Raw genomic sequence first — 16,522 nt, 5'->3', positions numbered from 1 at the left:
CATTAAGGTTATACACCATAATTTTTTTCCTTGATGTTCGTTATTATTATTATTATTATTATTATTTTTTTTGCGGTACACGGGCCTCTCACTGTTGTGGCCTCTCCCGTTGCGGAGCACAGGCTCCGGACGCGCAGGCTTAGCGGCCATGGCTCACGGGCCCAGCCGCTCCGCGGCATGTGGGATCTTCCCGGACCGGGGCACGAACCCGTGTCCCCTGCATCGGCAGGCGGACTCCCAGCCACTGCGCCACCAGGGAAGCCCGATGTTCGTTATTTTTATTATCTTTCGTTCTAATTATGCAGAGGTATGACAATAGACAATGATGATTCTTTGACCATTGGATTGCCTTTCTGAAATTAAACGCAGTTCATAACAAGTGCTCCTAAAGTGCCCTGACTTCTAGTAAACAAAAAAAGTTACCTAAATTGTAAGCACGTGTTTTGAAGGTGTTTTTAGCCTATGTGTACTTTAATGCTGTCCTGGCCTTAGAGCAGGGATCAGCAGACTTTTTTCGTAAAGTGCCAGATGGTAAAGGTTTTAAGCTTTGCTGGCTAAGAAGCAAATTGAGGATATAATGTAGGTACTTATATACCTCTTTAAAGCATAACCATTAAAAAAATGTAAAAGCCAGCTTTAGCTCCTGGACTGGAGGTATAAAAACAGGTGGCCCATGGATTTTGCCCAGGGCAATATTTGTTGACCTTTACCTTAGAGCATAATAACCGCTTGAAATGCTTCATGTCCTTGGAGGGCATGCGGTATAGACTGGAAGAGCCATTTTTGGGCTAAGCTTTTTTTTTTTTTTTTTTAAATATACAAAAGAAATTCTTAAAGCAGATGTTGCTGAAATTAGAACAAAGAATTATATCTGAATCTTCTTGTATCAGTTTTTGGTTGATGCCACTTTTCTAGTTGAGATGACCTATGCTGGAGGTCTGCACTAAAGCCGAGATCCTGTTAAATTAATGAGTGTTTTCAATAAAATGAATAAAAACATTACATTTTTTTCTTTGACGGTAACTGTTCCCTTATTGTCATAAAAATAGTGAATGTTGTGAGATGTCATTAACTTCATGAAACTTATTCTTTGTGTGGAAAAGTGTTTTGGGTGATTATTGTGATGACTTTAATAATTATGTTTGTTCTCAAAAGCTTAGAATCTAGAGGGAAACAGATAAACAAACCAAATCCAGTCCCACCCATGTAGTTGATGATAGAGCATGCTTCCAAGTATAGATACCAGTAGGCTAAGACTTTCACGTGCGCTACAAGCATTGTCCATGCAATGAGGGTTTGAAGTTTTGCTGTTTTTGTTATAAGAATGCAAGAGTACATAAAACAATGATAGCATTGTATTTTTAAAAGTAATAATCTGTATCTGCATGTATGTTAGATAAATTTTCTCATTAGACCACTGTTTAGCTTTGCAAGATTTTCACTTGGACCCTATGGAGGCATAGAATTTGATTTCATACAGCAGATCAGGCATAGGTAAAGGAATTTCCAAAGCTGAGGAACACTTTTTTGAAGACATGTGAGTTTGAATATATACGCATATAGGCAACATTTGTAGGAAACTTTTCTGTTTAATTCAGCTAACATTTATGAGTGCCAGATATTAAGCTAAAAATTACTTTATTTGGATATGCTGTATCATTGTTTCTCAGCCTTTTCATCATTATCACCCCTTGCCCCAAAGGAACCTTTTAGAGTTTTTTCCTAATCTCTCCACCCCTGCCCCATGCAATATTAATGCCATAGATATATTGTATATCAGTTTATCTACTATGGCCCTTTGGAAGTTCACAAACCATTGTAATATCTAAGATTTCTTTTTATCTCCAAGAACCATTTTTTTTAACCCTTTGGGCCATTGTCCTATCTTTTATGGGAAGTAGTGTTTTTTGTCTTGAAATAGGGTTCAAGGAACTGTTATTTATTTTTCCCATGATGCCCACTATTTTTATTATCTCTGGTTCTAATTAAGGCCATTTAAATGGGATTTTGTAGTGTTTCAGGGCATTTTGAAATTGTATTTTCCAATTATTCATTGAATGGCTTTGCATACCTATACGTGTGATTATTACTTTTTTTTCCAAGAATGATGTATTCAGAATCTGCAAAGAAATATTTTTTACCCTCTTAAAGCTTGGAGAAATGCAGGTTTTTCTCCAGCCTACTCTCACATTCAGGTTTGGTTTGATATGATTTGAGTACAATTATTTTTGAACTAGGAATCCTTTCAGACCAAACCATAAGCTTTTGGAACTTTCTGTTTTCATATATTTTTTAGACTTCAGAATTTTACAGGTGGTCACCTACTCATGTTGGAGAACAGAAAGCAAGCACCCACACTCAATTTTTTTCTCTGAAATTTTGTTTAATTTTTACTGCTAAGTTTCTAAAAAGAGTGTATCAGTTTATGTTACCGAGGCCACTTTGCAGGATGTTCTGTCACTCAGAATCCTGGTGCTTCATGTAGTCAGTATTTTATCAAAGATTAATGAAAGTATAAAAGAAAATGCAGACTCTGTGTGTGTGTGTTAACTTCATATTTTGGGGGAATATGTGATTTAAAAAATCTACTCCATATAGATTTGGCTTGCCCACTTTAAATGATTTAGGGGTGAGTGAAGGTTAAGAAGTCCTCTATATATCAGGAATCTTAATTAGTATTGATAATCCTTTGGGTAAATAGCTCAACCTAGTGGTTCCCAAACTTTGAGTATAATTAAAGTCTTTTGAAGGTGTAAAGACTCCATGGACCCTTGCATTTTGCCTTTTGGCTTCTGTTAAGAATATAAGCACTGAATAGTTGAATGCCTTCTATATGCCAGTTACTGTATTAGGCACTGGGAGTATGGTGATGAATAATTCTTAGTCTGTTGGGCAGACAAATAATCATAATACAAGGTAATGAGTGATATATGTTAGGGTTATGGGAATATACAGCAGGGGGCATCAAGCCTGTTTCTCAAAAGAAATAAAATTTGAGCTGAAGCTTAAAGGAATTTTAGGGCTTAAGAAGAGGGAGGGGAAAAGTGTTTTGGGCTGAGTGAACAGCATGTACAAAGGTCTGGAGGCACACTGTAACATGTTCTAGGAGCTAAAGAAGCTGAGCCTCGCGAGAGTGTGAGGCATAAAGGAGAGATGATCTTGAGATGAAGCCACTTCATGGTCTCTTGTTTGAATACAATGCATAATGTCAAAATCTACTCAGAATTCAATAACCCTTCATAATACCTCAAAATTTTAATAATTGTAACAGCATTTACAGTCCATTTAATATGGACAGGACATTATTTAGTAGTCTAGAGAGTGTTTTATAAGCGTTCACAGACTCCTTGCAGCAACTGTACAGTGCATAGCTTGGGAACAACGGGCTTAACTCATTCATTTTTGCCTATTACTGTGAAGGGTGCTTTTTGTAAACTTATGTGTTTAGAGTATGTTTGCCATGTTCTAATCACAAGTAGATATTTTCTCAGGGTCCAGTGCAGTGAAATATGGTAAGGTACTGATTGTGTGCTCGAAGACAGAGGAAAGACCATCTTCTGTTATAGCAGCAACAGAACTCTTTCAGTGCTGTTTGTGTGCCCTTGCCCAATCTTTCAAGTGATGATTGAAGAGGCTAGGCACTCAGTTCAGCTTTTGAGTTCTGATAAATGAGCCCAGACTATAAACTGGAAGATAAGGGTGTTTGCAAATTCTTACGTAAATAAAGCATGGTTTCCCATTGCGGTGGTTACTGATTTCATAGTCTCTGATGAAGATGAACAATGCTATGAATTAACAGTTTTAAAGCATATACCACGGCAGCTTCTGGTTGGTTTGGATTTATTAAAATCGGTGTGTGTTTATTGCTTTATTCAGATGGGGGGGTGGTTGAAAAAGCTGAACACGTGGAAACCCAGCGAGGTGGAGTTTCAGAAGACAATTCCCAGCCTCACAACTCCCCATGAAATCCTTTTCCTGTGGGAAACTTTTAATTTGGAAGCGTTCAGCCTAATGTGGGAACCAAGATTAACATTTTCTGAACTACTTCTACAAGAAAAGCAGAAATGTTCTGTTCAGGAAGCTGAATTTACATAGTAGAAAAATGGGCTGTCCTGCAGTATTTGGTAGTCTTTGTTTATTAGTTGTGGTAAAAGAAAAAGGTGTGTGTGTGTGTGTGTGTGTGAGTGCATGAGTGAGTGAGAGAGAGAGAGAGAAACTGATTGTATATTTGTCTTTGTTTCCTTTACATCAAACCAGCAAAGCCCTAGAAAGTGTGTTTTACCACAAACAGCCCAGCACTGGGCCCTAACTCTATACATGAATACTTTTTTTTTTTGAATTTTTGAATTTTATTTTATTTTTTATACAGCAGGTTCTTATTTGTTATCTATTTTATACATATCAGTGTATACATGTCAATCCCAATCTCCCAATTCATCCCACCCCCACCCCCACCCCCCTGCCGCTTCCCCCCTTGGTGTCCATACGTTTGTTCTCTACATCTGTGTCTCTATTTCTGCCCTGCAAACCGGTTCATCTGTACCATTTCATGAATGCTTTTTTTAGTTCTTTTTCTTTTTCCTTCTTGCTGAGTAAGCTATAGTATTTCCTTTTTTTTTTTTTTTTCCTTTCTTTTTTGTGGGGAGGGGAGGTGACAGTGGGAGTGGGAATGGCAAGAAGTTAGCATCACAGAGCTCTTCCCTTTTACCCTCTTTACCAGGAAGTTAACAAGAAGTCTTCGTGTACTATTTTGTTTTGTTTTGTTTTGTTCTTTTTTTTTTTTAAACAAAGTCAGTAATTAGCATAACCCAGTTGGTTACCTTTATGCAGAGTTATAGAATTAAAAAGTTGACAGTCTGACGAGATGTCAAACTGGTGGTACTGAGAGGAGGGGGACGGTGAGGTTGGATTAGTACGTTGGGCCTCTTGAATGCCAACCAAGAGTTTAGACTTGATTCTGTAGGCTCTGGGGCATCTAGGAGTTTGTAAGCTGGAGCCTTGGGAATTAAGTGTTATATAGGAACTTTAACTGGTTACAGTTAGCCTTGGCTGTTAGCAATTATTTTTTATCTACTTTAACGGGGGCCTGGGGGAGGGGGCAGGAAACTAAGCTGGCATTATGGTCACAGGAAAGAACAGACTGATTTGGGGCCTTTTCAAACTGCAGACCTTTGTTACTGACCAATGCTTAATTTGGTTTCTTATTTTTTCCCTCTGCCCTTACCTCATTTCCCTTAACGACAGCTCCCCCTCTAGAGCTCAGCTAGGGCAGGCTGCCACTGTGGATTGGGGGGCCGAGAGGCCCAGAGCAAGAAGAAAGTGGGTTGAAAGCGGAGTTCTGTTTAAAGAATTTTCTGCTGGAAACCAGCCCAGAGGGAGTAAAGAGGAGCTTTAATGAGGAGCAGCTGCAGGGCCGACACAACCCACATGAGACATTTTTTTTCCCCTCCGTTCCACATTCTGTATAGTTTTTTAAAAATCATGATTTTGAAATAGCTGTTTCGTAAATCACGCCTCTTTTTTTCTTCTTCTTGTATGTGGTGGGGTTTTGCGTTGTTGTTTTATTTTTTAAATGACCAAATCCTCGCTAAAAAAAGCTAAAGGCAGAGCTGCAGCGAAGCCCTGCATGCCATTTGGGCTCACCCTGCTGATACAGAACATTCGGTGGAGAAAACAAGGAGAGAGAACACTGGCTTTTATTTGGAAAAGGGGCTTATTTCCTGCTCAGACTACAGTCATCTTGGAGCTGACACAAGCTGCTGCAGTGTTTTAAGCTTTTCTCTAGACGAGTGGCTATTCACTTAGGAAACTTGAAAGAACAAATTTTTCTGTCCTGTATTACTAGGGAGACTGATCCTGAACTGCAGCCATTGCCAGATAGATTGGAATTGCTATTCAAATACCAGCTTCGTTGAAGTCTGTAAAGTGGCTACATGTAAACCAATCCAGGCTGCTGGTGACATGTGAGAGTTGGGGTCTGGTTTTCATCTGTTTTATTGAGGGGGGACTGTATGGGCATCCATTCAGTTGGAATGTTTTCTAGTTCCATTAGGAGGAATCCCTTGTTTTCCTCTCTCTTTTCTTTCCTCCATCCCTCCCCTTCACCTCATTCGCCATGTGTGTGTTTGAACAGTAACAATAAAAGAGTGGACCTCTTCGTGTCAGAAATGGCAGACCTTTTTCCGAAAAAGGTATGAATATATCTGTATGGAGCTGATAAGTATTCAGATTAGTTTGTGAAATTATTTTACAGGGAAAAAGCCCCCCAAAACTTTACCTGTACTCACAACCTCTTCTGTGAACTATATTCTTTCAGAGATCCAAAGCCAGAGAAAGGAAGAGATTAGGAGGAAGTCAATGAGAATACTACTTAAATAAGTGATAAATTCCCTTCCGAGAGGCGGGCATTCATATTGTTTTGGGAACAAAAGACAGCTGTTAGAGTTTTTTGGTTATCTTTTAGAAATTTTTTATATACACCTTTAGTTCAAGATTTAGGCTATTTTCCAAAAATTGTACTTAATAGAACTTAATAGAAGTTCTAATAACTTAATAGAACTAAAGATTTATAAAGGGACTTGGATGATAAACTCAACTTGCGCCATCTCAAGAAGAGGGCTATTTAGGCTCCTGTTTTCAGTGGAGAGCCTTAATTCCCACTCAGACTAACAGGGTATATGGTGTACTTGTATTAGAGTTGAACAGGGATTTGCAAAGTTGAAAGGTCTCCTGCTTTAGGAAACAGGGGCCCTTTATTTCTGGCTCTCTCACCCATTTCTCCCCTTTCTTCCCATGTTCATAATTCTGCTTAGCCTCCTGGGGTGTGAGAGATAATCTTATACCTCAGGATGATTCTTAAGGTGGCCTTGGCCTGTGTTCTACCAGGCAGAGCATAGTGTGAGGTTGGGAGGGGACTTTGCAACACAGGTGTTCATGGTATTCAAGGCACCTGTGCCAGGGTCTGAAGATATGCCCTTTCTCACACAAAAAAATATCAAATAGGAGTTTGAGAGAGGCACAGGAAAGACCTAATTATGGCTTAAATGAAGAAGAGCCACACTGTTAGAAATTATGTAGCATGTAACATAGAATGCAACTACTGTTAGATCAGAGATGATCTGATCAGTGAGATGGTGAGGTGGTGTGGAGAAAGCTTAATAATGGACATAGGTTTTTGAGCAGGTCTCTGAAGCAAGGATCAACGAAAGGAAAATAAATTAGAGACATTATCAGATGGGAAAATGTGATGTTTCTCACTGGAGATTAGAAAGAAGATATGTATATAGGGAAGAGTAGACATGAATGTGGAAATAATCTGGAGTGCTTAAGTTATGGATCTCTGAGGAGTAAGACGGGTGGTAGGAGTGGGGCAGACAAGTAGGTCATAGATTCTAAGGATTTGAGGGGCTGGGCCCTAAAGCTAGTTTCTGAGCAGAAGAGTGACATGATCAAAATTATACTTGAGAAGGATCATTCTTTCAGTGAGCAATTTTCTGGCTACCCTTAATGGAGAGGTGTGGACAGGATGCTGGGGTAATTGAGATGATAGAGCTGACTGAATGGCTACCAGTCTTGGGGCAAGACTTCGTAGAATACTTTCAGTTAAGTGATAGTCTATGTTTTGATAAAGGATCTAGGTAAAGATAGAAATACAGTTGTAGATGATGCAAAACTCGGGGAAATTTCTACATTTGCAGACAAACTTGGGGCAGGTCAGTTAGCTTTGGTGTCCTTATCAGTGCAATAGGGGTTCAGACCAGTTGACTTCTGAGGTTTGGTGCAGTGCTGAAATTCTGTGATTATATGAATAAAGTGTAAAAGTTATCTCAATCAAGGAAACTTGGGGTAAAGATTCAACATGGTGAATTTAAAAGAAAGAAATTACAGGTCCAATTATTGGGTTCAAAAAACAAGTTGTACTAATATAGGATGGGAGGAATATGGCATAAAAATAGTTCATGTGAAAAAAAAATGGACTTTTTAACTGACTGGATTTTGTGACCTCTAAAAAAGTGAACACCACTTTAGGCTGCAATATTAGAAACAACAGTGTCCAGATCACAGGAGGTGATGGTCCAGCTCTATACTGTAGTGGTAAGAACATATGTATCAGGTGTTTTTTTTCCATTTTGGGCCCTACCTTTTAAAGAGGTTTTTGATGAACTAGAATCATCTAGTTGGGGCTAGGCAGGATAGCCCAGTTTTGACGCACTTGGGCTCTGGAGTCATACCTGGATTTGAATCCTGCTTCTGATATATTGTAGCTCTGAAATCTTCATCTTTCTAAGCTTCAAGGTCCTCGTATACAGAATGGAGATCATAATATAACATAACTGTTATAGGGAGTAATAAAAATAAAATGCTTAGCAAATACATAATACATAGTAAGTGCTTCAAAAATGTTGGTCACTGTTATTATTATTACTATTGTTATCTTAAGCATCAGAGAGCCACTAAAATGGTGAGGAAGTCTGGAATAGTCCAAAGCATTGAATCCTGGAAAAAAGAAAACAAAGAGTCAACATAGTTATCTTTAAATTCTTTTTTTTAAATATATATATATATATATTTATTTATTTATTTTTGGCTGCATTGGGTCTTCGTTGCTGTGCACGGGCTTTCTCTAGTTGCGGCGAGTGGGGGCTACTCTTCGTTGTGGTGCGTGGGCTTCTCGTTGTGGTGGCTTCTCTTGTTGCGGAGCACGGGCTCTAGGTGCGTGGGATTCAGTATTTGTGGCACGTGGCCTCAGTAGTTGTGGCTCACGGGCTCTAGAGCACAGTCTCAGTAGTTGTGGCGCATGGGCTTAGTTCCTCCGTGGCATGTGGGATCTTCCCAGACTAGAGCTCGAACCCGTGCCCCCTGCATTGGCAGGCGGATTGTTAACCACTGCGCCACCAGGGAAGTCCAATCTTTACATTCTTGAAGGGCCACGTGTAAGAGAAGTGGAAGGCTTGTTCTGTTTTGTTCTAGAAGACAGGCATAGCCAGCAGGTGGAAATTATAGGGAGGCAGAATTATTTTTTTTAATAAGATATAACTCACATACTATTTAAAAATTTTTTAACTAAAAAAATTTTATTGAAGTATAGTTGACGTGCAATGTTGTGTTAGTTTCTGCTGTACAGCAAAGTGATTCAGTTTTTTATACACACACACACACACACACACATACTTTTACATTATGGCTTATTACAGGATACTGAATATAGTTCCCTGTGCTACACAGTAGGACCTTACTGTTTATCTATTTTATATACAGTAGTTTGTATCTGTTAATCCTATACTCCTAATTTGTCCTTTGTCCATTCCCTTTCCCCTTTGGTAACCGTAAGTTTGTTTTCTATGTCTGTGAGTCTGTTTCTGTTTTGTAAATAAGGTCATTTGTATCATATTTTAGATTCCATATATAAGTGATATCATATGGTATTTGTCTTTCTCTTTCTGATTTACTTCACTTAGTAGGATAATCTCTAGGTCCATCCATGTTGCTGCAAAATGGCATTATTTCATTCCTTTTTATGGCTGAGTAACATTCCTCTGTGTGTGTGTGTGTGTGTGTGTGTGTGTGTGTGTGTGTATGGGTATATACATATATATCACATCTTCTTTATCCATTCATCTGTTGATAGGCATGGACAGGTTGCTTCCATGTCTTGGCTATTGTAAACGGTGCTGCTGTGAACATTGGGGTGTATGTATCTTTTCAAATTAAAGAGTTTTGTCTAGATATTGATATATGCCCAGGAGTGGGATTGCTGTGTCATATAGTAACTCTGTTTTTAGTTTTTTTAGGGAACTTCCATACTGTTTTCCATAGTGGCTGCACCAATTTACATTCCCACCAACAGTAATTCACATACTATTAAATTCACCCTTTTGAAGTGTACAATTCAGTGGTTTTTAGTATATTAACAGTTAAGTGTAACCATCAACATTATCTAATTTTAAAACATTTTCATTACCTTTAAAGGAACTCTCTACTCCTTAGTGTAGTGCCTCTTCAGTTCCCCCTCTTCCCAGCCCCTGGCAACACTAATCTACTTTCTATCTGTATAGATTTGCCTATTCTTGACATTTCACAAAAATAAAGTCATACAATATGTGGCCTTTTGTGTCTAGCTTCTTTCACTTAGCATGGTATTTTCAAGGTTCATCTGTGTCACAGCATGTATCAAATCTTCATTCCTTTTTACGGCAAATGATATTTCATGGGGCTTCCCAGGTGGCGCAGTGGTTGAGAGTCCACCTGCCGATGCAGGGGACACGGGTTCGTGCCCCGGTCCGGGAAGATCCCACATGCCGCGGAGCGGCTGGGCCCGTGAGCCATGGCCGCTGAGCCTGCGCGTCCGGGGCCTGTGCTCCGCAACGGGAGAGGCCACAACAGTGAGAGGCCCGCGTACCGCAAAAAAAAAAAAAAAAAAGATATTTCATTGTATGGATATGCCACATGTTATTTAGCCATTCATCAGCTATGGACATTTGGGTTGTTTCTACTTTTCGTTATTACGAATAATACTGCTCTGAACATTCTTTACAGATTTTTCCATGGACTTATGTTTTATCCCTCTTGCTATATACATACCTAGGAAGGAAGGTAGAATTTGAAGACATCAGAAAGAAAGAGCTTCCTGACATGGGGATCCACCCACACCGAAGAGAGTTCTATTGTTAAAGTAGTGAGCCAGTAATTTTATTTTACTTAACAAATACATGGCATTTACTATGTGCTACATACTGTTCTAAGTGCTTTACAATTATTTAAAACCCTACAAGGTAGGCACTATTATTAAATTTATTTTACAACAAGGAGGTTTAGTAACTTGCTCAGGATCACTCATAGAGTACATGGGATTGAAATCCAGGTGATCTGGTTCTAGTGTCTGTGCTTTTAATAATAGGAACAAAATAACTTCAAGTATTTATTAAATTCTATTTCTCAGACACCATGCTTAACTACTTTTATTCAAGTAGAGGCTGTGGTCGTCTTTTAGGGATATTTTAGAAAGAATTATCTCTTTGGGTAGAAATTACCTTAGGGTGTCTTTAATCCCAAGGTTCTGTTATTACAAGGATGGATGGAAGTGGGGAAAAAGACAGCAACAAGATGTCTGGCCTGAGGCTTTTAAGATGATCAGAATTTTTTATCAGAAAGGGAACAGTGCGTGTGAAGGATGAGTACTGTAGGAATTCAGTTAACAAGACATCAGAACATGTTCATAAGTTGTATATAATGTAAAAGGATTAACCAAAAATGACTTCTGAGATTGTGAATGGAAGCCTTAGAAAAATGGAGGAATTAAAGTGTCATGGAAATATAATCCTACTTTTGAAATGTTTAGTTTCAAGTATTGGCAGGATATATTAGGGTAAGTAGATGACTTTTAGTAAACTGAACATATAGAACTGGAGCTGTATACATGAAGGTAGTTGCTTAAAACAAAATGAACAATAACAAAAATAACAAATACCTAAGAGAGAAAAGAGTAGTCCAGCCCAGACTTAAGCTTCAAGTGGCCATAAATTGATGGGGAAGAAGGAGAAGAGGATTCAGCAATGTAGACTAAGAATTTACCAAGCTTTGAGATACAGAGGGAGTCATAAAAGCCAAATGTAAAACAAGTAGAGTGATGGAGACATGGTCAGCAGTACCTCCTATAGGAGAGAGAATTTCCTTATGAAGAAATCTCAGATGAGACCATTGAACTTGACAAGGGGAAAGTCATTGCTCTTAGGACATAGTTTCTGGGCAATAAGTAGAATGAAAGTTTTACTGCAAAGGAACAAATAAGAAAATGGAAAAGAAAGGGAAAATAGCTGTAAAATTAGGCTACAGTTATAGAAGTTTGTATGTGAAGGAAGAATTTGGAAAGGGAAATGAGGCTTAGTGAAAAATGTAGGTTAAAAGAGACTTGTACATGTTTTAAGGTAAAGGAATAGGCTGATGTCTAGCCCTTTAGAACATTTTAAATAAGAAAGTCTTTATTATTATACCAACAATGGGTCTAGTTTCCCATAAAAATAAGACGTGTTGCTGTAATGGACTTCAGGAGAATAAATCAGTTGTACATCATATCTAAGTATTATCTCATTTAGAGTAAAACCCTAAATCCTTCTTTGCAGTGGCCTGAAGACTCCTTATCATCTGCCTCCCAGTTATAGCTGTAATCTATTTTCTGCTACTTTTTTTTCTTAATCCCTTTGCTGGAGCCACAGAGGTCTCCTGGCTATTCCTCAAACGTGCCAGGACTGTTTCCTATTTAAGGGCCTTTGCATTTGCTGTTCTCTCTGCCTTGAACATGCCTTCCCTAGATACCTGCATGGCTAGTCCCTCACCTCATTCACGTTCTGACTCAAATGTGCCTTTCAGTGAGGCCTTTTCTGCTTTTCCTATTTGTAACTGAAATACCTCACTTAATCCACCTCCATTATCCCCAGTTCATTCCCTTCCTGTGCCCCTTTCTTGTTTTATTGTTGTACATAGCACTTAATGTCACATAACAAATTATATATTTTACTTACTAATTTTGCTTTTTGTCTTCTCCTACTAGAATTTAAACTCCATGAGTTCAAGGATTTTCCTAGCATTAGAACAATCAATGCCTGGCACTTAGTAAATGCTTGTTGCATGAATGAATGAGTGTAACGTTCTTTGTGGAAACTGATATGAGAATGTTCTTCTTCATCATCAACATCATTATTAATAAGCATGTTGGATGCTATACATAGAATTAGGCTTCAGATATTCTATCAGTCAGGAGTTGGCAAACTTTTTCTATAAAGCACTGGATAGTAAACACTTTTTCGAGCCATATCGTTTCATCACAACTACTCAACCCTGTTACTGTAGTGCGAAAGTAGCCATAGACAGTCCCTCCATGCATGAGTATGGTTGTGTTCCAATAAGACTTTATGTATGGACCCTGAAATTTGAATTTTACATAATTTTCAAATGTCGTAAAATATTATTGTTTTTTTTATTTTTTTCCCTCAACCATTTAAAAATGTAAAAACTGTTCTTAGCTCTCCAGCCATAAAAAATAGGCAGTGGGTCAGAGTAGACCCACAAGCTGTAGTTACCACCTCTGTTTTTACTGGTTTCTTAAACATACCTTAGTTGAAACTTTTTTTTTCCGTACTGGTAGGAAGCAACAATGTAGATTAAACCTTAGTAATAGATAATTCAGGAATACGTTTGTTTGGCTTCAGAATCTTGCATATTGTTTTCATTTTTGTTTTCCTGGGAACCTTACGTTTTCATTACATGTTTATGAAGCTCATTTTTGAATGAGTTTGCATTCTCCGAGAAGATGCCGTATGATAGTGTTGGGGAGGTGGTGGAAGCAAAGCTGGGCAAAGCCCACCCAGGTTTTAAAGTTTGCCATTATTTACAAGGCAAAGAATTCCCGTGTGGGAGAATCGAGAGGTGTTAGCCAGGCTTAATGCCCAGAGGACTGTCACTGTGAATGAGAATTGTGTCGCAGTTTCTAACATCATCCATAACAGATACCTTGAGTAATTGCAAATGCTTTTAATAATATAGCTCAGGGTTAATTTTATCTATGCTACGTTGGCAATTTTTGCTCCTTTACTTAAAAAATAATCAGCAAATAACCTACCTATTCTATTATAAAATCAAGCTGTGATTTGAATAAAGCATTATATTTTTCCTCAGTAAATGCAAAGAGAGAAAAAATGTTTTTCATCTGCAAAACTTTTACATATTTATAAAGTTTTTCACATACTTGATTTTGTTCAATTCTTACAACAGCTTCACGATGCAGGTAGCTTTATTAACTATTTAAAATGTGAGAGAGCTGATAGTGAAGTTAAGTATTGGACTGGTCAAAAAGTTCCTTCGGTTTTTAAGTAAAAATAAAGACACATTTTTTTATTTTCACCAAGAACTTTATTGAACAGCATATTCACCGTTTTGTTCCACTACCTTCTGCCATTTTTCAGGCAACTTCATAATTCCATCTTCCCAAAACTTTTTATCTTTTTGAGCAAAGAACTGTTCCAGGTGCCTTTTACAGTCTTCCAGGGAACTGAAAGTTTTTCAATTAAGAGAATTTTGTAAAGATGGAAATAATTGGAAATCCAAAGGTGCAATTTCTGGTGAACACAGCGGATGAATCAGAACTTCCCAGCCAAGCTGTAACAGTTTTTGCCTCGTCATCAAAGAAGCAGGCAGTCTTGCGTTATCCTGATGGAAGATTATGCATTTTCTGTTGACTAATTCGGGATGCTTTGTTGAGTGCTGCTTTCAGTTGGTCTGATTGAGAGCAGTACTTGTTGGAATTAATCATTTGGTTTTCTGGAAGGAGCTCATAATAGAGGACTTCCTTCCAATCCCACCATATACACAGCATCGCCTTCTTTGGATGAAGACTGGCCTTTGGTGTGGTTGGTGGTGGTTCCTTTCACTTGCCCCATGATCTCTTCCGTTCCACATTATTGTACAGTATCCACTTTTCATCGCCCATCACAATTTGTTTTAAAAACGGAATGTTTTCATTACGTTTAAGTAGAGAATCATATGCGGAAATACTGTCGAGAAGGTTTTTTTTCACTTAACTTACATGGAACCCAAACATCAAAGCGATTCACATAACCAAGCTGGTGCAAATAATTTTCAATGCTTGATTTGGATATTTTGAGTATGTTGGCTGTCTCCTGCATGGTAGAACATTGATTGTTCTCAATTAATGTCTCTATTTGATCACTATCAACTTCAACTAGTCTACCTGACCATGGGGCATCGTCCAGCGAGAAATCTCCAGCACGAAACTTTGCAAACCACTTTTGACACATTCGATCAGTCACAGCACCTTCTCCATACACTGTACAAATCTTCTTTTTCTTTTGCGTTTCTGTTGTGTTTCTACCTTTCTTGAAATAATAAAGCATAATATGCCGAAAATGCTGCCTTTTTCTTCCATCTTCAGTATTAAAATGGCTACACAAAAATTCACCAATTTTGGTAAGTTTTTTAAAAAATGTACACTGATATGACAGCTGTCACAATACAGTCTAACAAAATTGTTTCGAATGAAGTTAAAGACAACTAAGTGCTACTAGAGCTATCTTATGGAAAAAACTGAACGAACCTTTTGGCCAACCCAATAACTTGTCCAAGATCATAACACCAGGACTCCAAATGGGTCTCCTCACCGTATGAGGTGCAGACTCCTCACTGGAAACTTCAGCCAGTCTTTGGTTTCAGTGCTGTGCCCTCTCCTCACTGCCTCTCATTCTCTAGCTTCATCTGTTCATGAGGATGCTCAGAGCTCTAGCTGCTCCTGGCTCTACCACTCTTACTGTTCAGAGCTCTGGGAAAAGGTGAGGAGGCTGGGGTCAGTTACATCACTGCCACTGTAGCTACTTACTAGCTCTGTTTCCTCCTCCAGCCATTTTAGCTACTGTGTAATTCGTCGGGGCATGTACTATCTTAGTTCCCAAATATCTCATTCTCCTTTTCTCAAAACTGTGACCTCTAAAGGCCTCACCTGGTCAACCAGTGGCTAATAAAACATCATGGATATGGTTGGCAAAGACAAGAAGGAGTGAGACGGGACCCCAGTGCTTCAAGTCTGGGTGATTGGGAGGGTCAGAACATAGTGATTGAGCATTGGAAGATGTGATAGGATTTAAACACATTGGTTTAAATGTGTTATCTTCGAGGTAATGGTGGAACAGCCTTTAAGTTAGTTTTCTATCCTCCAAAAAGTAAAATGGAGAAAGAGGTTGAACCAAATATCTGGGTTACAGCCAAATGGCAAGATTTATAGTTAGAATCAAAGAGTTTGTGTTCCATTTAAATGCTTCTTAGAGGTCCCATTTGAACAACCTCTTCATTATGAAAATGGAGACTTTCCATGCCTTTTTATGGTGTTTAGAGAAAACTGTCATAAATATTACATACTATTTGGGATGGTTGTGTATCTTATGAATCAATGGATGGCATATAAGAAGATTCCTCAACACAGTGTGTGGAAAATGTTATAGAATGTTATTCTTGAATTGTTTTCCCTTCTTCACTTTGGTGTTTGTATGGTACCTTGGATATTTTAAATGTTATTTTAATTATATTCTGTGCTTTTTTTTTTTTTTTTTTTTTGGTTAGGGAAGCTGCCTGCTACTAATATCTTAACAGATTTAAGTTTCTGAAAAGCCCCTTTGAACCATTCCCCATTCCTGTACCTCCTTTTTCTTTATCACAGTCTCAACCCCTCAAACATAACCCAGAAATCTAGGTATAGGCCAACTGATGTCTCAGTGGAAACAAGAAAAGTAGAACTTATTATTTCTCAATGCTTGAGAGATATTTTATATATTTTAAATTGGAGAGGATAAGAGGCTCAGTCCATACATTATCATGTGAATGTCTTAATTCTATCAATTGACTTAGTCAAAATGAGAAAGTTAATGAATTTGAAGACAAGTATCAACAATGCTGCACAAAAAGGTGCTGTTACAGCATACCAACCTGCATCTACATGAAAAAAGCTATGGCTGTATTTTGC

At 38.3% G+C, this 16,522-nt stretch overlaps 1 protein-coding gene across 1 annotated transcript in view; it reads left to right on the top strand.

Annotated features, from left to right (window-relative positions):
• The window catches only part of NOTCH2 (notch receptor 2), a gene marked incomplete at both ends in the record, with an annotated part of 177,456 nt that overhangs the window by 66,670 nt on the left and 94,264 nt on the right, over positions 1 to 16,522 (top strand).

Source organism: Hyperoodon ampullatus (assembly GCF_949752795.1).
Source record: "Hyperoodon ampullatus genome assembly, chromosome: 2".
NCBI classification, from domain to species: domain Eukaryota; kingdom Metazoa; phylum Chordata; class Mammalia; order Artiodactyla; family Ziphiidae; genus Hyperoodon; species Hyperoodon ampullatus.
This window is presented reverse-complemented; position numbering and strand designations above follow the sequence as displayed.